The sequence below is a fragment of the Empidonax traillii genome, unplaced genomic scaffold (genome assembly GCF_003031625.1).
Source record: "Empidonax traillii isolate 1590-97213 ecotype Southwest subspecies unplaced genomic scaffold, ASM303162v1 scaffold67:size1865537, whole genome shotgun sequence".
Lineage (NCBI taxonomy): Eukaryota > Metazoa > Chordata > Aves > Passeriformes > Tyrannidae > Empidonax > Empidonax traillii.
This window is the reverse complement of record NW_020955260.1, coordinates 1,154,923-1,175,832: the sequence shown is the minus strand read 5'-3', so window position 1 is coordinate 1,175,832 and position 20,910 is coordinate 1,154,923. Positions and strand designations below refer to the sequence as shown.

Genomic DNA, 20,910 nt, shown 5'->3' with positions numbered 1-20,910 from the left:
CTCCCTCCCCATTTTTGCCAGGTTATTTTTAAAACAGATCAGTTCTCTGCCCTTGCTCAACAGGCAGCTGGGCTGAAAGGGGAAGGGAGAAGGATAAGATGCATCTCTGGCAGCCCAGGGTGTAAAAGGGACTGCAGGGTCCCTTCAGCCCACCTTGCCACTAAGACATCACACATCCATGGCATTACAGGCACACCGAGGTCTTCATAATCCCCGTCTGAGCTGGTGTTTGCAAAGGAGCACATATTACTCCTACAGCTAGAAAGAAGAGGTTTGCATAATCTTAACCCTCATATCCCAGGAGCCATAACTAATTCTATGCTTTTCTGATTTGACATCAGGATTCTATGCCACCGTAGCAGGACTTGGGAAATGGCTCTTCCCTGAAACCTCGTCTGAGTGCCCGTCTTTTGTTTGCATTACTCCAGCTTGCAAGATGACAGCTATCAAGTCAGGTTCCTAAATGCCACTAACAATGACACATGCCAGAAGTAAACCATTAAGACCATCTAAACAACAGGGTTAAGCTTAGTATGTAGGTTACCAGGTGTTACATTTAGTAAGAACTAATTCTAGACGAAATAAGCAATTAAAAAAATTGTTAAATATCATTTAACTTTGTTCTTTAAGAAACAGATTAATTCTTAAAATTCACTGGACTGATCAAATAAAAACTCTTCTGAAATCCCAAAAAAACCCCACATTTAAAGTGTAATGAATTTAGCCTGCCAAAAAAAAAAAAAAAAAAAAGGTAGGGGGATAAAGAATATAATAATTTTTTAAAGAATCCTCCTAACTTCCACTGTTCTTTCTGTGTGTTTATGAAGCCTCCGGAAATACCATGGCAAACATTCCAGCTCTACAGCAGTGAGACCACATGACCCAAAGGCACAGCAAGGGACTTCTTTCCTAAGTTTCCTCACAGATCAAAAGAAGTGATTTTTATTTTATTTTTGAAAACCAGGATCCAAACGTCTTGGGAAATCTCCAGGAAATTTTCAAGAACACAGTTTTAAAAACAGGGCATTTCTTGATGTGGTGGGTTTTGGTGTTGAGTGTTCTTTTTGTTAATTATTTGCTGCATTTCTATGCCTGTACATATTATTTTCTTATTATCTAAGACGAGCACCACAGACCTACATTCAGGGGACACAAATACTGTATACTTCCTAAGGCATCTCTAAAAACTATTTGCAATGTCCTCTAAATCTACTATTAGAATCTACTATTAAAATCAGTACTGCAGTATTTCTTAATATAGCCAAGATTTTATACATAAAATTATGGTATTTAAAACCTCCCTTCCTTTTAGTCTTCCAGGATTATTTCAGTTGGAACTATTAATGAAAGGATTTATGCAAATGAGCTTTGTTAAACATTATGAAAAAGAAAATACTCAAAATGTGAACCTGAATCACAACCTCATATTTTTGGAATCATGTGTAAGTACTTGGAAGTAATTGTTTAAATGTAAGAGTATGAATGAATCATAATGTAATACGTGAGTATCAGCTGAAATTTGTGATTGTCTGAAAACAAAGTAGAAAGAAGCAAGCATCATCATACATGAAGCAAAACAGTCCTGCAGTGCAAATGCACAGCAAACAGCAGGCACACACCACTAACTTGCTTTGCAGCCGTGTCAGAAGTGCTTCTAATTATCAGAGGTAAAAGAGGGATGGCATTTCTGCTGGGAGCAAGTTTTACACTTTAGTCTTTCCTCTCCCATCTCTTTCAGCCTATAAATATTAGTCTTACACATTTTTCTCCCATACAGCTCTTGAAAAGGTTGAGTTTTTCAAGGCTGAGAGCAGACAGAAATGTTCATCAAGAAATGCCTGGAGGTCAACTGTCTGTAACTCATCAAAGTGCAGCACTGAAAATACGGATGAGGAGACTTATATGAGCACGGCAAAGCAGATTTAGAAAAAAAAAAAAAATCTATGTTCTGATGATCATTAACTTTTTTCATTTTGGAAATGGGTTCAGTTATCGTCCATGCACCCTCAGTGATGATGGTCACAGGGTACAGACACCCCCTCCTTATTTCAGCTGCATTCAAAACAGCTACTGATACACCAAAGTGTCTTTAATGCTACATCCCAATATAAGGAAATACCACAGGAATGTGACAAGGAGTGAAAGTGGAGATGACCCACATAGCAAAGTAAGGAAAGGTAGCTGGTCCACAAGAAAATTATGATGTAGGCCAAATTCTCGAGAAGCAATGAACTTCACTTCAGGCAAAGATGAGCTTACCTATGGCTTTATAAAATACTTAAAATATTTTTAAAAAATCCTAAAAGCAAAGGAAAAGCAGCAACAGAACAAGTCTGTAAAGATTATTTTTCTTAACTGAGGGAGGAAACAGAAATCCTAGAGTGCCCACTCTGCTTTTTTTTTTTTTTAAATTCTATACAACAGCTAGACATAAGATATCGAATGCATTATTGAAACTCCTGTTCATTTCTACTCAGGGATTTCTGCTTTGTTTATTATAAATACACATTTATTGGCAGCAAGTAGAACATATTACTGCTCTGTTTTATAGCAAGGAGTAATTTGTTTGTATTCCGTATCAGGATCAATACTGTACCAGGGATAGCCCGAGGAATGTTTATGCTGAGGGCTTTGCTTGCAGTGTTTTGTTGTTGCAATCAATTGACCAAACAGGGCTTCTTCTTAAAACAACAAATAAACTCTGATAGTGACCAGATCAGCCGTTCAAGCATAAAACACGACACAGCATCTGTAAAAAGACTGAAGGCCCACAAGTGTTTTCACCCCCTGATGGCACACACAGCTTTCCTACCTGAATATTTCCCACTGGCCTTTCTTCCTCTCGGTAGCTGGGGACTGTTTCCTCAACGCCCTCACATAACAAGATCCATTTTCCTGAAATAAAAATACAGACACATCATGCTTCTGTTCTCATGCATAACATGGCAACATTGAAAGCAGCTCAGTGAACAGACATGAATGAATGAAGAGCATTTAGGAGTCCCAGAACTAACCCTGGAAGACCAGATCTAAGGCTGGGTTGGGGTTCCAGCCCAGCTCTGCCACCCCCAAACTTTTGAGAATCGGTCCAGGAGTTTAAGTATTACAGGTTTTCTTGCCTGTAACAATGAAATAAGGAAAAGATAATATGAAATCTGTTGAGGTTTATAAAAAAATTTCCTGGGCCAAATGGTAAATTTTTTTTCAGTTAAAGGTCATGCTGAAATCTCTTTTAACCTCTTTATAAAGGGAGTACTCTCTGACTGTTGTAAGCTAAGTGCCATTAAAAAAAATAAACCAACCCCCAAACTTTGCTTAAGAAAATACACCAAAATACCTCAAAACCACCATCCTGTTCATAGCAAAACAAAGCCAGTTTATGGATTACATTGGCACAGCATTGCAACTTCTAGGAAATGCTTTTTAATTATAAAGAAAGGCTGCAAAGGGAGGCAGGGGAATGTTTACAGGCAGTATATATTTTGTTACATGCTGTTTCAGCAGGCAGACAAGGTGTCCTTACAGCCTTATACTAACCAGGCTCCAAAACTCGGCAAATATTGATAAAAGTAACACAATAACTACATTTTGCCTCTCTCTTGACTATCTTCCAAACAACCTTCATGCAAAAGAATTTTCCAATAAACATGAAAAAGCAAGCACTACTTAGAAAAAAAAAAAAAAAAAAAAAGGCATACAATTTACAGCCAGTCCAGGTTCCTCCCCAAGGACCACCTACAGGAGCAGACACTTTCATAACAATTCATATGATGCAAAAGTCACGGGTGACTTAAAAAAATTCAGAAGAAAAGCCTCAAGTTATTACAAACAACTTCTAGTCATATTCAATGTGTGTTTTGCAGCCATATTTATTTTGTTAAATGATAATTCACAAAGAATAAAAACATGACTGAAAACCCTAAGTTAGAAACAGCCATCCCACCCCAAGACATACAGTGTCACCAAGGGACTGTCTGCTTCAGACAGGAACTCTGCTGGTTTTCTTGTCTCACAACAAAAGGCAATTTTACAGAAGTTACATATTGACAGGCACCCTGGGTGAATGATTGGCTTTTAAGGCCTCATTGAACTGTGAATGTTTTCACCCAGAATGTGGATTAATTCTCATCTAGAAGTTTTCCCCAGTGCTTTTGTTCTGCTTATACAAGCCAGGAAAAACATGTTAATTGATTCAGATTTAGTATGTGTTAACATGACTTTCTCAGCTAATGCAGACTGGTCTTTAATGAAGCTGGAATTAGTTATTTTAGTTTGTTCCTCCAAAGGATAAACTTTAGTTCTGCCTGCCTCAAAAGCTGGGTACTATTCCAGGTGTAACTAGATGGGGCTTTGGCAAACCGGTCTAAAGCTTTTACTTGGGTGCTTAAAACTTTACCTCTCACTCCTCCCTCCTGGACTTGCTTCCAACCCTGCATTTGCGCAGCTGCACGGTTAGCTGGATTGGGGGAACTAATTTCCTTCAGCATGTTTTCTCATAAACAGCTGTGCCAACACAACACAGGGAGCAGGCACAGGGCAGGAGTGATCAGACATGATGGCAGAGGGGAGGAACAGAGGCTGCTTAAACCAGCTTAAACTGCACTGCTGCAGCACACGAAGCCAAAGCTTTGCCCCCCTCCTCTGTGCTTTATTCTGCCCATCTGTAAAACTGGCACCACAATTCCTACTTTGTTTTATAAAGCACCTCTTAAAATAAAAGGGCTATCCATTAACATTTCTGTGAATTCACATCACAGACCACCCACCCCCTTCACAAATCACATCCAAGCTGATTCTAAGGACACTGGCACTGTCCTCACCAGCATCTGCTCCTTGATTTCCCCACACAACCTGCTCAGGGGCTGTAGCATTTCCCCCCCACCACTCCAACCTGCTCCTGTGCCCCCACACCAGCCACAGCTCTGCCAGCACACTCCACAGGGTCCCGCTGGGAACTGCAATCAGCTTCTAAAAATAAAATTAGCTTCTTATTAAAGCCCGATCCCTTCTCTCATCCTTTTTCTAGGAAGATCCCCAAAACAGTCGCACTGGCAAAGTTTGAGGGTAGTAAGCTACACCTGAAAATGAGAATAGATGGGCAGGGAAGAGGAATCAACTGGAAAGCCCTTACATTGGCTGGCCTCATCCACCTTTCCAGGTCTGAAACCATGTCCTTCCTGTGACACAGCTCTACATTTTATGTCGCACAGTTTCCACCCCTTTCCACATTCACACCTGGTTCATGGCCCGTTGTGCAGCTGCACGAGCAGACTCTGGGAAGCACCGAGTCCTTTCCCCAAGCACCCACCGGCGACCGGACTGGAAGGTGGGGGAAGGAGGAGAGCCAGCGGCGCTCCAGATGGGAGGGTTTCCTGCTCTTCCAGATCCAGCAGAGGGAGCACAAAAACGCAGGTTTTTTTGGCCAAATGCTTTTTTGGCTACGAACCGCTCCATGCTCGCAATCCTGGGCACTCGGTATTAGCCTATTTCTACAGCAATGCATATGTGGTGCATTACAAGTGCGTAACAGGCAAAACTCTTGCTCAGTGCAGATTACACCATAAAAATCAATGCGGTGAAGGAGACGACCAACACAGGCCAGGAAGGCTGCAGGAGCCGAGAGGAGGAAGGATAGGCTACACAGCAGGGCTGCCAACTCCAGCGATTTTATCGTGTCCCCTGCAGCAGCAGGAATTTTTCCTAAAGCCAGCTCTCCAAAGTCTCATCATCACATAAAAATTTCAGCTTTCAGCTCTTTGCGTGTTTGTTTTAAAGGATATATTTTGTCTCTAGACTTCCAAAGTTCAAAAGCAAAGCTGTAAAGGTAAATCCCAAAGACTTAAACAGGAAAAGGAATGCAAGAAACCCCAAAATCTATTGTCTCTACACAGTGGGCAAAACAATCTCAACTCATGTAATTTAATTTAATTTTACTTTATTTACTGCCAATTAGCACATTGTTAGTTACTGTTTCTGAAGTTGAAGGAAAAACAAAAAAAGGAGACTAAGCAGTTCAGTAAACACTGAGGGGAAATCTCTTCCTCCACCTGCCCAAGGCTCAACTGGATTCCAACACCTTTTCTCCCTCTGCTTTATTAGCCTAACTTCCCTTGTTTCTGCCATGCCTTACCCAGCCCAATGCCTTGGGTGAGGCAGCAGGCAGCACAGGAGGCTGCAGGTTGTGTGTGCAATGGTTTCTATCTGCTCCTCTTTGCTACTCATTCATCCTTCAGCTGCTCCTTGCTGTTTCACTTCATTTCCCCTGTCCCAGCCTGGACTCCCCCTTCCCTTGTCCCAGTCCCTCAAGGACACCCTTGCTTTGGCCTGGGGTGGCTGCAGTCCCCCAAGGGTGCCCTCACTGCAGTCTGAGGCATTCCTGAAGGGCCGCCCAGACTATGTCCCCCAGCCCTGCAGTCTCTGCTACCAAACCCACCAATTTTGGCCCAATATAGTTTCAGTATTTTTTTCTTTTAACATGGTGCTCTATTTGTTAGTGATTTTGCCAAGATGAATCAACAGAAAAGGTCAATATACATAAGGGAAACACCCAGAGCAAACTGTGCTTTACTAAAGGTCTTAAAATCAAAACATATAAGAAATAGTGTAAGGGGGAACTGGAAGACATGCAATATGGAAGTAACACAACAGTTCATCTTTAAACCTCCTCAGTCTCAGCTATATCTCTGCAACAGACTTGGGTCAAGCACAAAGACCTTCCCCTGCTTTCTCATCACATTCGAGTCCCACCTGGTGGCTGCCAGATTTTAGAGACAAGTTTACATCAGGCTATCATAGATCTTCCTGGAGCCCTGTTTCTCTTCCTTAGCCTTACCCTCCAAGAAAAGCAGAAGGGACCCCAGGGTATCTCACTGTCTATACCTCAGCACTCAGCCTGTGCTGGACTTAAATAACTGTAAATAAATCAATTTCTAAGGGTAACCAAGAGCAAAACATTCAGTTTCCATATACAAAATATCACTTAGCCTCTACACACAGATAAAAATGAAGAGATAGCAAATGGAAAACACCCACACAGAAATTCCTGAAAAACAAAAATACTTCAAAGATAGAGAGAATATGTTGTACGATCTTCCTACGGAAATACATAAGTCAGGTGCACTTCAGGGTATTTTCCTACTTTGACAAATCATTTTCAAGTTCCAGCATTATTCTCCTTGAACTGCAGAATATGTTCTAACTCAAAATTCCTGTAAAACCACAGCATGTCAGCAATCCCAACTTCTCATTTATCCAGGGCTGTAACTGGGTCATAAGTGAAGAACACGAAGTGCTGCTCTTCCTAAATAAGCTTACTGGTCAGCAAGCGTACTTCTGCTATGCGAAAACATTAACAAACTTCTACAGAGTGCTTAAGTATTATATGCAGTCCTTATTAGGAATCGTAGCTCTCCATCAACTCAGGAGTTTTTAGAAACTTGGACTTTTTTGAAATTCTAAAGCATCTTAAAATCAACACTGAGTTTTATTTCACATTATTTCAGATAAAAAACCCCAAAAACTGGAGTACACCTTTTCTGATCTGTAGAAAGCCATGAATTTGCAATTTCCTTATTTCGAGATGGAAGAGAACATTTGGGTTGTGTCATACTCTAACTTTGTGAGGTCTAACGACAGCAGTTCACAATATCATGATCTCCAGTTTAGCACAACAATAACAAAATCTTTGTTCTTCTCCCAAGTTGTTTCAGAAAAATCTAATTACTGAAAGAACCACTTTTCCCATCCTGCTTTCTTTTTCAGGCTGCATCTGAATTTAAGATAGGTCCAGTCAGTGCACCTGAAAACACCAGCCCAAGATTGCCTCTGTCCATGTCTCTGCTCTTCTGCCACAGCCCTGGAAACCCGGGGCAGTGCTGCACCCCACCTCCCTCCCACACCCCAGATTTAAGGGGCTGCGTGAGAGTCAGCAGGCTGGATCGGGGTATAAGCACAAACAGGGAAACAGGACTAGGAGAATGGACACTTTAGCACATCTTGGTGGAACTACAACCTGAAGCAGGTGGCTCTGGCCTGAGCTGAAATAAGAAAGGTTGGCTGTGCCGGCCGAGCACAAGGGAGTCAGTCCAGGAGCAGCTCCGAGCCCCCTGCCAGGCTGCTTCTCCTCTAGCGCCTGCTCCAGCCTAACAGCACCCAGCCAGAGACCAGAAAAATCAGCCTGGGGCAGGTGAATCCAAAACAACTGAAGTTTGCAATTCGTTACCATTTCGTGAGTGCCCATGGTAGTCATGGCTCCTCCCCTGCCCGCAGCAGGCAGCAGCACATCAGACTGCATCCCTTTATAGCAGAGGACTGCGTTGCCAACTCACAGGCATAGGATAACAAGCACTATTAATCTTGGCTTAAACTGAACCATTGTTCTGAAGATTGGACATCTCTTGTAAAATCCCATTATTAGAGACCATTTGCCATCTATTTCCGCAGCAACTTTTTTAGTTTGTTTTGTTCTATTTTAGAAAAATTTTCCCCTTCCCTTTTCCTTAAGTCCTATTGTACTTACAGAGCCTTAAACAATAATCCACTCAAGCACAACCATGGAAGTGGCTTGAAAGAACAAAGGCTGCTTCTGGCATAGCCAGTGCCTCTGACTCTCCCTGCATACAGCTGCCTTTATATCCTCTGCAGATTTGCAGAGCACCAGAAGCTACAGATTTCCCTCTGCTTCTCCAGTGTGTTGGATGCAAAATAAACTGTAGGCAGGAGGAACATACTAAAATTATACTTGAAGCATTGGCTAAGGGTGCAGGTGAGTCACAAGCAAGCTCTGCAGCTAATCTTGCTAAAGGAATAGGGAGAAGACTGACCTGAAAAGAAAGTAGTAGGCATGAGTAAGGCAAATAAATAAATAATAAAAAAAATCTAACTCGAGGGAGGTGAAGCAGTGGAAGCAAAGTGTCTCAGGCTCTGCTAAAGAAGATTATTGCCACATCTAGCAGTTAGCACCCACCCAAGTAGTGTGCCATCAACTTAATTCTCAAACGAGACTAGCAGAACAGCAAGACAGGATTAGACATGCTTGTTTTTAACCATTCTTTGCTCTCTCTGGTGGAATACTATCAGCACAGCATTGGCATCAAAATTACCACCCTTCAAAATGCACAGAGCACATTTTTAATTTTACATGTCGCAGTTATGTCATATGGGGTTATTTATTTTTTAATTTAACATAGTAAAATATATTTAATCTGTTTTGAGAAAAGAACAAATTGATTTAGCAAGCAGTTCAAGGCTCTCCCTGGAGACGCTCAACCACACGCAGCAATCTGGATATAAGTTGAGACTTCACTAAAGTCATTTTAATTGTAGGTCATAAGAAATGTCAAGATATAAACCACCAAGGAATACTAAAAATTAAGCCATCATCTCCGAGAGTAACAAATGTCGTATATTTGGCAGGGGATATTTTTTAAATCTTCATAGCATTACTACTTAAGGACAGTAGCAGAGCAATGGGCTTAGAACTACACGTGCATTATTTTTGCTGGTGGGGGGGGGAGGGGGGGGCCTGTATGGAACCCAAAACCTACATTAAGCGCAAAAGTACTGGGGTGAAGGAAACTTAAACCACTACATTTGTATTGGTGGTGGTGTATTTTTTTTTCCACTTTGTTTCACGACACTAAACATCTTTCATTAATAAACAAGTTTCGATTTGTCTTGGTCTGAAAGCATTCCTCCCTAGTGCAGTACGGAACAGGGTTGTGTGTACAGCACAACACACGTGCAAAAAGGGAGCACAAAAGTGAGGAGAGCTGGTTTTTAAAGAAAACGTTAAAAACAAACAAACATAAAACCACAAAGCCTTAGAACACTTTCAGAGCTTTTTGCCCAGGTTTTACAAGGAAAAAATCTTCATTTCTTCTTAGCAAAAAAGTACTTTTTAAACAGTTTTTTTTCATGTAAAACATACACCCCAACTTGTGCATTTTTGAGCTGGATCCCCCATTTACTAAAACCCCTTTGCAGAGCTTAGCTGAAATCCCAAAAATTTTCCTTTGCACACTTGCCTCAAATAACAATGATGAAAGAGGGCTCTGACCTTAGCAGATCAAAGTGAAAACCCCTCCAGTTTAACTTCTTAAAACAGAGGAAGTTAAAAATTAAGTGCAATCGTTTTCAAAACCAAAGAACAATATCTGAGAGCTCTCACTAAAGTATCTAAAGAAAACATATAAACCACCTCCTTCTCCCACATTCTCTGATCTGAAATAAAGTTAAAAGGTCAGCAAGGTAAAATCAGGAGCAGATTTTTTTTACTATCTCTGCCTAATAACCTCTTAAACTTAATAAACATACAAATTTCCATTCCTGCCTTTAACTTCCACTCATGGGACTGGAGACGAGAAGGGCATTTCCCTGCTTTTAGTTAAGTCCGAATGTAACTCAACAGTAAACAGGTATTTGAACAGAAAGCAGTCCAAATGATGTGCTGAAGACCCATATTAAAGGAAACAAGTTCACAAGTGTGGAGAAAAAAAAAAATTTAACATCCCGTATTACTGCCAGTCAACTCATTGATTAAAAATTACAAACATCAGTCTTGTTGGTTTTAGCCACTGTCCCTAGCAGCTGTGCCAAAACCTATGAGTGAAATTCTGTTTCTCTAAACGTGAAGCTAGCTATTTCACACAAGATCAAATATATCCTCCACCAAGCCCATTTTCTTTACTGCCTGAAGGGTACTACACCCCAACCACTCTTTTCTGTAATATTAAACACCACATACATGCAATCCCCTGTTTGCACGTGGTGTGGAGAGGGGGGTCACTGCCTGCTTTGTCCGTGTGAGTGGTGCTGCGGTGGCAGGGAAATGAATATCAGGAAAGCTGCAAAACCATGACCCGTGTAAGATGCAGGCAAACACAATTTACAGACATCCAAGACTTTAATGCAAATTAACCTCACAGAAGTAAAAGCTCTGAAAGGAATAATTGCACAGATGTCTCAGAGGAAGAGTCTTATCTTCGGATTTAATAGCTAGAAGCAGTCTTCCCCCCGGCTTCTCTTTAGGTCATTTGGTCACAGCAGACAGTGCTCCTTGCTGTCTATCACACAAGCCATTACACAAGCACTCTCAAACTGGTAGCCCTGGATCCTGGTTTTTGGTGCCCTGGAGGGCTGCAGGGGCCTTCCCTGATGCCAAGCCCTGCCAGGCTGCCCATGCTAAAACCGAGGTCATCGGCAGTTCGGAGAGGCAGCGTTACACAATTCATGTTCTGCGTGGACATCTGAGCTGGAAAGACAGTCATTTCAAAATAAGCTGAAGTTTGCCTCAAGATCTTCTAAGTTTTACTGCAGGCTGTTCTTAAACTCCTCCACTGATAGCATTTGTAAAACTCGGATTAATTTTCTGTGACACTGAAAGAGGGAGGGAGAGACCCTAAACAGAACCCCAGTCCTGCCTGACTTCACTCCTTATATCTGCACAAATATCCACTCGTTTCTCTGCTGTCCTCAAAAGCCCTTTCTCTCCAACACACCAAAAGCCTTTAACCCATATTAAAGCCACTATCATCCAGCCCTAGCTCCAAACAGGCACTGCCGGGGCAAAGCCACTACTCCGCAAGAGGTGAGGCATGGAAAAGCTCAGACACTTGGAGGTGTGGCTGCCATGGACCATCCGCTGTGTCCCTCCAACAGAGATGAGGCTCCCTGCAGCAGAGCTGGCCAGGGGCTCTTTATCCACACCTCTGTTTTAAATGCACATAGGGTGGTTTGGTCAAGGAAAGCGAGTTTTTTAGAAGGAAGTGGACAGTTTCAACAACTGAGGCAGAGGCAAACATTGCCTTCTGGCAGCTCCTCTCCGGGGGTGGGATGGACATCCGAGGAGAGGTGAATTAGAGGGAGAACAGCTGTTTGCTCAGTGAATGAGTCACAGGACTCAGCTATTAATTCTTCCTCTCAAGAGAATATGCCCCCATGCCAGCCCACCCACCATCCTATAAAACAAACAAATATATAATGGAGGTCAGGGAGGGGGAGCTCAGTAAGAGGAAAGGAAAAAAAAAAAAAAAAAAAAAAAAAAAAAAAAAAAAAAAAAAAAAAAAAAAAAAAAAAAAAAAAAAAAAAAAAAAAAAAAAAAAAAAAAAAAGAGAAAAAAATAGCCAAGCATTTAATATTTACATAAGAATGAAATGTTTCATTAATTACATACAGAATCAATTTGCAGCTATTTTCCTTAAATTTCTCAGTCAAACCCACAGATTTGAAGCACTTTGAACTGTGCTGTGCCAGTAATTGTGGATGAATATTTTAGATCAGTCTTGAATCACTGTACTGCACACACCAAATGAACTAATAAGCTACTCATGTGCGGACTACTAATGTATTTTCTTTCTTTGCTAGACAGATGGAGTGCAGTTTAGAATCAGTTGAATTGGCTACTGGGAAGCTTCAGAAAGGCTTAGAAAAATCTTTAGTTCTACTGTTTTATTAAAAAAAATACCACTCAATAGCCTGCCTGTGTTAAAAAGGAGCCGTGAAGATGCAGAAAAACCCAAACAAGTTTACGAAGATATGAAGGAAAAGTCTGGCATTTCATGCGACTATAGTAAGCTTCAGAGAATGACAGTGCATTGTGAAATGTTATTAAAGGACTACTGAAAAGATGGACATCCTTGCCATCTACATGATATTTATCACAACACAATCATTTATGGGCAGTCATTTTAAATCACATATAGCAGCATATCAATTCTGTAATCTGACAGATGTGTTCTAGTTTACAGAAGCATCTGTTGAGTCATCAGGACATCAGAATAGTTAATTGCACTTTGGGGATGCTTTCAGAGATTAAAAGTTGCCTTACTTCAAGCAAATTTTAAGTGTCCTTATAGATTAAACTCCTTTTTCATATACAAAATTAACATATGTACCCACACTCCAGAGAAATTAATGTATGAAATGTAAAGCATAACTTCCCTTAGGGATCATCTGTTTTCTTCCGCCTCCTGTGCATTGCCTCACACTGTGCTCAGCAATATGGAACAGAAAACAAAAACACAACTTGAATCATGCATGATTCTGAAATATAAACTACGACATGGCCTACACTGTCTGGGCCAAGACTACAGACCCTGCTTCGGGTCAAGAACTTTTTAAAAACATCTAACAGCTAAAAACTACTAGATGATGTCTGCTTATTTTTTTGGCAAAATGCTTATAATTATATTTCATAAGCTTTTATTACTGTTTATTCTAAAAGGAACACTATACAAGCTGTATCTTTCACCACCACAAGAGCATTAGACAAGCCAGGAGAACCACCCACAAGGTTAAACGTGGGATGAAATATATGGAGACATCCCCCAGCTGAAGTTGTACCAATTGCTTACTATACACAGCTAAGGACTAGAAGCAAACTCTATTTATACACCTACTTATCCAAATATCTGAATTAAAAATATTAAAACAGTTGTGAAAAACTCATAGGAGTTTTTCTCAAAATATGTGAGCAGATGAGATCTTTCCCATGCTTCCAACCTGAATTTCCTTGTAACCTTCTGGCCTCCACAGCAGTAGGAGGATTAAGAAGATTATTTCTTAAGAAGAAGGATCTATCATATAAACTTTGATTTAAAACAGTTTAGCAGTGGAATTTTTGTTTGGTTGTTGTGTTACCAAAGAACCCAACAAACCAAAATGAATTAGTCAAAAAAAAAAAGGTATAATCGGCTGTTTCTCAGATGTGATTGAATCCATCTGGTCTGTAGCTCACGAACCACAGGAATCCCACAATTAATTCAATGAACTATTTGATTTCACTCAAGAAGCGATCATAAAGCTCAAGTGCAAGTGCATAACCAAGAGCACCATACAAGAATACAGACACCAGCACTGCATCTGGGCTTTGCTTCCTATAAATCCCAAAGCGACAGCACAACTCAGCCTAACTAGACTGTTATTCTTTAGTGCAGAGGAAATCAAACTTGAAGTGAGAGTGTAAAAGTTAAGACAAGCACTGCAATCATGACCATGCTTTAAAAAGGTCCCATACTTCTGAAGTTACAGCATATTCCCTTGCTGCTAAACCAAACTGAGATTGCTGTCTCAGTGGCATTAAATTATTAGCTAATTAGCCCTGAGTAAGGACAACAGTATGTTGATGCTGGCAAGCTGTGAAAAGAACACTTCAGCAAAGAAGATCAATAGCATTTTTGTCTGGCTTACAATAAGAAAACTGCTGGCCCAGGTTATGAGTTTAAGCCATTTTTCATTTGGCAGACAAGACAGCACTAGTGACAGATCAATACAGTAACTTTATGATAGGTTGCTGCTTCTGCAGATGGCAAGACCATAAACAGGCATCATTTTTAAAGCCTGGAGCAATCCATTACTTTGACAGAAACCACCTGACCTTTTATAATATTTAGACATTTTTACACAAAAAGGAAAATCAGAAAACAAAACACAGGGAAAATCAGGAGAATTAGCTGTCCTGTAAGACAGAAGGGAATATCAGTTGTCTGAAACTCAGTATTTCAAGTAGCAAGCTTTGTGCTATTTGGGAGATCATATTCAAGCCACAAGGTTGGCATGAGGTAACTACTCATCCCTTCAAAGAGAAACTGTTATTGGGGATCAATCTAATGATCCAATTTTCTTATCCATAGGTAATGTGTAAAAGAGCCTATTTATAATCTTTGAAACACCCCCCCCCCAAACTCATCAACCACATTATGTGTCCTTAAAACATTAAATGAGTAATTTTTAACACCTGCAATTAGCATGCATTTGAGAGAACATAGCTACAAATGGATGGTTACTTTTCCCATTTTGCAATATATGGCCAGTCTTCGCGAACGAAGCACCGGGGAAGGTCTTTCCACCTTCCAGCCTGCACATTGGATTTTTTAGGTGAGACACAGTGTGAGCGGAACTGAGCCCACCCTTTAATCCTGAGGTTCATCTGCCGGGGCCAAGCGAGCTTGGACAGTGGCAGTGAGGTCCTAAGGATGTAGATGGATTGCCTTACGGGCTAACGAGCTCCATCTGCCCAGGGAGTGGCCCTGACTGGGAATCGAACCCGGGCCTCGGCAGTGACAGCACCGCGTCCTTAACCATTATTATTATTATATTATTATTATTTTGCAATATACACACTGTAGCAACTGCACATATGGTTTCTTATTCTGCACCAGTATTAGCATTGCCAATAGTGTTCCACTGTTTTAACAAAGGCAAAGCAAAACCAGAGAAAGGTTTTAAAATTCTAGTGCTTTTATGGTAAGACCTCTAGTTGAAGAGAATGTAAAGGACAGCACCTTAATAAATTATTCAGGCCACATCTTCAGCTAAGGACACAGGTGGAGCATCTGGCCCTATAGTTACAGTCTTCTCTTTACTATAAACATGAAATAACCACAGAACACGGTGAATCAATCATACAACCAGCTTGCCTCTGCCTCCCTGTCTGAGGCTGGTTTGTGTCAATTACTACAGAAATATCTGCTTAAGCAGGAAACTAATTTTGCAAAAGCACATTGGGTTCATGGGCTTTCATCAATACTTTTTGGCTGCTGCAAGTAACTAATTAACATTAATGTCAACATAAAGGATAGAAGGAGGAGGAAAATATTAACGAGCATAGTATAAAAACTGAGCTGGCTGCTTCTTCCCCATACAGTACTGCCATGCAACCAGCTCTCAGTCCATGCCTGAAAAATGAGTTGTTATTATTAATTTGGTCACTAATTTTACTTTGCATGATGTAAGCAAACAGCACTACATTTTCTCCTTAACTAATGCCAATTATACACAGCATTAGTTTAAAATACAACAGAATAGCACACAAACCAGAAGTCTTTTGACTTAGCTCCACTCGTGCTAAGAATAACTTGGCACACACGTACATGATGCTAAATCTGCCAATGATCTGCTTTGCTCCAAAACTCCCCCCTCTGCATCTTCTACAAGATCCTACATACATCAAGCTGTGTTAAAGCAGAAAAACTAAGTATTGAACCTATTTTTAAAACAAATTGAATTTCTTTAAACTCAAATGCAAAGGACAGTTTCAACAGTTTCACATTTATAATCTCCTCCGTTTTCAGCATGCACAAGGGCTCTTTATTCCCAGCCGTGCATAGACATGCTGTCCGCCACATCTGCCAGCCAACAACGCTTGGTTTCAACCCAGAGACTGTCAGCCTTCTGCAAAATCACTGGTGCAAACACACAAAGCAGCAGCCCACGATTCTGATTCGCAGGGCACAAAATATCCTTAGAGATGACGCCCCCCTGACCGGGCTAAGACGACGCTAAATAAACTCAGTGCCTTGGGTTTTGTCATTTTGTTTTGATTTGCATTGTGACTTTGTTTATGAGGAGGCTAATTTTTCAATTTTCTTTTTTTTTTTTTTTAAAAAGAAACATACTAGGTTTCTGGTTGCACCATCACCCCACCCCCCAGATTCATAAAAAAAAATTAAAATTGCAGCACTCAGAAATAAATATGGATGTTTATTTTATAGTGTCTCAATGACAGTGTTTCAATTTTAAGCTAATCCAAGGCGTTTCATTCATGCCACAGCATATGGGTGCAAGCAGTGACCTCAGGTTGGCTGTTCCAGAACACCCACTCCAACTGACTGTCCCCTCTGGGAAGGAGGGGAGGGAACTGGGTCTTGTGGAGTTTAGCTGCATGGACACTAGCTAAAATCAGTGTTACAAGGAGTGATCATATAACATGGCATTGGACTACTCAAGGAACACTTTCCAAGGGAGGTAAGGGCACATGCCTAGAGTAAAGGGGAAGAGAGACCCCCCACTCTCAAGCAGCAAAAGGCCATGTTCCCCCTGCACCCTGTGTGGTTATTACTTGCTTTTTGGTCCAATGACTCTTACTCCTTCACTGAGTATACTCCTGTATTTCCATTTTTTATGCTTTTTTCTTCTTTCCCCTAGATCCTATTGGATCTAAGTTTCAATACTCTAATTCCTGCTCTGCAAGGTCCTCACAACAGTGTTGGCCTTTTGTTATTTTTTCTCTATAACTGTTAAGATGTAAACTACACCCTTCAATCCCAGACAGATTCCTGTTCCATCCCTTCTTCAGTCAAATTCCCTGGACTTTCTGCACTGAGACAGCTTTAGTCAATAATGACATTAACTCTCCTTATTCCTACTGTACTATTAAAATGGCATGACTCTTGTCTGAAGATAGCACCATGTGGTCAGCTTTATAGACCTTAATGTTAGCATCAATAAGACCCCATTGAGGACCTCCAAAATTTCTTTTTAAAGGAAGTGTACGCTAAGTGGCAAATCCACAAACCACCATGCAGCAACTCTGCTACTGTTCATGAGGTTAATTAAGTTGAAGGGAAAGAAAACCAGGCTTCCAACATCATACCAAACTTCCTAGTCATTATGGTTCCAGACTCCACATTAGCTACAAAAACAATAAACAGCATCTTATTAACTATTTCTCATCCCTAGAAAAACCTTGCTGGAGAAGTTACGTCTTAACACTTGTTTCACATCCATCCAGAAAAAAGAAAATCAGCTTTGTGTTTTGGAGATTGCATTCATGTGAGATATTTCAATATTTGCTACTGTAATAGAAATATAAACTGTAAGTTGGATACTAAAGCACTTGTGAAACGCCTCAACTCTTCATTACATAAAGTGCCACAATCATATTTAACTCCATGATGGTGACCACAAGGCAAGATAGTAATGCATATAATAACAACACAAATAAGAAGACTTAAAATAGTGCATTCACATTACACATTGTTCGTACCACCATCCACCAGAGCCAATCCTTTTGAGCGTAATAACGTGAACGTATTATAATTAGAGAGTTCATAATGCCTTTTAATCAAGTGTGGAGCTAGAGCACAGTGGGTTGTATACCAAAGACAAAACCACATGAAGCAGTACAATGCCAAGTGCAAGAAAGGGCACACGCATTCTTCAGGAAAAATAACAAGTTACTACAAAGCCATGTTTGTTTTCGAGTACTCAATCAAGAGTTTGCATACTAGGTAATTTTACATTATAAAAATAAGTTATTTCATAAACTGAAAATGAAATAAGACCACAAAAATGCCTTTTGATTCTTACAGGCAGAAAACCCCAGCTTCAAGTTCTCAATCTTCTTAGTTTTACTGGAAGAATTAATTATATTGCAACAATATTATAATTATTTTTCTACTACGGCTTATTATTTACAAAGTGGTTTATAATAACTAACCCATTTCCATGACACCTCTAAAAATCTCCATGTAGTGAGGCTGAGAAAGGAGTATCCTGAGCTATTAGCAGCAGAACAGCAAGGGCCAAGTGAAATCAGGAGTAAAACAGAAGACTTTTAACAATATAATCAAGGCCATTTTCTCATTTTCTCTGGGGTCACAGTATCCTTGCCACACTTGGCATGAGATGCTACAGTCAAGAAAATGATACAAATGCTCCTTCCCATGTCTTAAAACTGGACTGGGAACTACCCTGATCCTCTCCCATGAAACAGAAAAATGTATGCTTAGAAAAAAAAAAAAAAAGTAGTCAGAACTCAGGAAATCTCCCCCCTTGAAAATGAGAGGGATCAGACACTGACTTGCATGTTTTAGATTAGTCTCCTGACCAACCTGAAAGATCTTGCACATCTGCCTGCCCAGGACTCATGTCCCTGGAAGGCAGGAGTGAACACACCACACCAGGAAGGACCCTCATGACAATGGTTGCAGCTACAGCTCTCTCCCCCCTCCTGATATACCAAAGATGTCCAGCGCTAGTCTTCATAGAAACAGAGTAAAGAGTACTCCTGCCCTAAGCAGCCCTTATTTTAATCATACCATAACATTTTTAGGAAAACACGAAAAATATTTTCCGTTTTATGTACTGAGAAACTTGACAAACACGGTAAGTCAGGAGCACAAACAGTGAATGCTCCAGAAAAACACGTGGGATTTGGGGCACAAAGTGTTACATGCCTTAGCTTGATCTTGATTCGGGGCCTTCAGAGCCCAAATATAGTTTTTCATTATAACACATATATAACAATAAATATACCTGATGTATGTATCCAACATACCAGGTAAGTGTAATAACACAGAAGTAATATCACAAAAATTAAAGCAGAAAAGTTACTTTGCAGCACAGAGCTTCCAGAATTACTTGTGGGCAAGAAAGAGTCTTCAGACAGAAGTGTTATTTAAAGATTCATTACATTTATAACAGCACATTACCAAATGACTGCAGATCAAGAAATGAAAAGGTCTGAACTAAAATGGGATCTGATTTAACAGCCATTAAGGATGCAAAGAAGATTTCCATTGGTTTCAGACATCACTGGGTTGTACTCCAGTCACACTACTATTCAACTCTCCTGCTCCTTTCAGCTTATTTGTATGGCAGTTACACTGTCAAGCAATCCCAAAATAGCAAGATTCGACCTTTTGACTGCCTGGATATTCTTTACAGACAACAGCACGACATTCCTAATAGCTAAGAAAGGACTTTCCAAACTAGGAGCCAGTTTTACCATACACTGTAGAGTCCCATACAATCTTTGTCATCTCTATGGAGAGGAATTGGATCAGGAGTCATTTATCTTACCATATTTTCAAAGTTTTACAGACCAGTTTCTTCCTTCCCTGTCCATCATGCCCAAGTCCTTTTTCATAATCGCATGTTCAAAGAAAGTAAGTCACAGGCTTTCATCACGTATTCCCGAATAGCTCATTAATTTAAGAACTTGTATTGATTTTTTTGGGTCATTAACATATTTAAAATACTTAGTTGCTTAAATTCTGTAGGAATGAGCATTCCAAAGCATTTCCTCTTATTGTGGAGAGGAATTGAGATGTTTATATTTTTTCTTCTTTGAAAGCATTAATTTACATAAGATACAGGAAAAACTTTCCCCTCACCCATACTCTAAAAAGTATTCCTTAAAATATGGGAGAATGCTTAATATACAAAAACAAATACAATTTTAAGTACACACACACAGAAAGGCAGAACAAATAGTTTAATCCTTGCTTAACATAATTCATAGCATTGAAATGGATGAAATAAAAATCTACTGTTTATTAGTGGAGATGTTTGCCACCCTTATCTCCAATATGCCATTCTTCTATAACTGCGTGGTATATTCCCATTTAGTCTGAGGGAGATTCAGGCAGATGATGGTAACTCTTAGCACAAAACTTGAGGAATGTGAATCACATCGAAGTGTTGCAGAACACTTTAGCCACAAGCAGTAGCTCCCATCAAACAGGACACGGTCAAGATAAAACTCATGCTGTTCTAATATCCTTAGGGCTTTATCCTGCCAGCACTAACTGACAGTTTTGCTTATGAGAGATACTGGCAGAACAGAGCAACAGTAGGGACAAAAAATGTACCTCAAATACTCCATCGAAGCAGGTAGTTTTAATGAATGCTTCATCTTTACTGCTTTTGACTGAAACTGCGCCATGATACCAACATGTTTAGATTCCCACTGTTTCACTCTGCTTACATGTGCAGTGTTGATTCCATAAACATCCTATAGGTCCATTTACACCAAAGAGTATTGATTACAGACTTCAGATGCCATTGATGTATGTCTTTAAGAAAGTCTGCAGCACCTTGGCTTGAAAGTTAAGCTTTCTACAAAATGAAAACTGGCAAAATGAAAAATCAGCAACCAAATCCAAACCTATTTTATGTATGTTCAATAGAAAAATTTCATTTTATTATTTTCTCTTGCTTTTTAATTCCTATGTAAAATATTGCCCCTTATTTGCACCATAATTTCTTGTTAGTGCTTCAAAGTCAAAACCAAACACAACTGTTTGATATGGACTAAAACTATTTGCTATGCATTTCAAACAAATGAGCATTCCACACCCAAATGCATTGCATCACAGCTCTTAATTTTTTTTTTATTTCAGACATTCT

General features: G+C 40.1%; 1 protein-coding gene across 3 annotated transcripts in view; it reads right to left on the bottom strand.

Moving 5' to 3' along the window:
- Nucleotides 1-20,910, bottom strand: part of ZMIZ1 (zinc finger MIZ-type containing 1) — a 296,933-nt gene that overhangs the window by 222,969 nt on the left and 53,054 nt on the right. For all 3 annotated transcript variants that reach the window (XM_027880293.1, XM_027880296.1, XM_027880295.1), the window contains exon 2: nt 2,813-2,895. The gene's annotated coding sequence lies outside the window, so the exon portion shown is untranslated. The remainder of the gene's footprint in view (nt 1-2,812; nt 2,896-20,910) is intronic.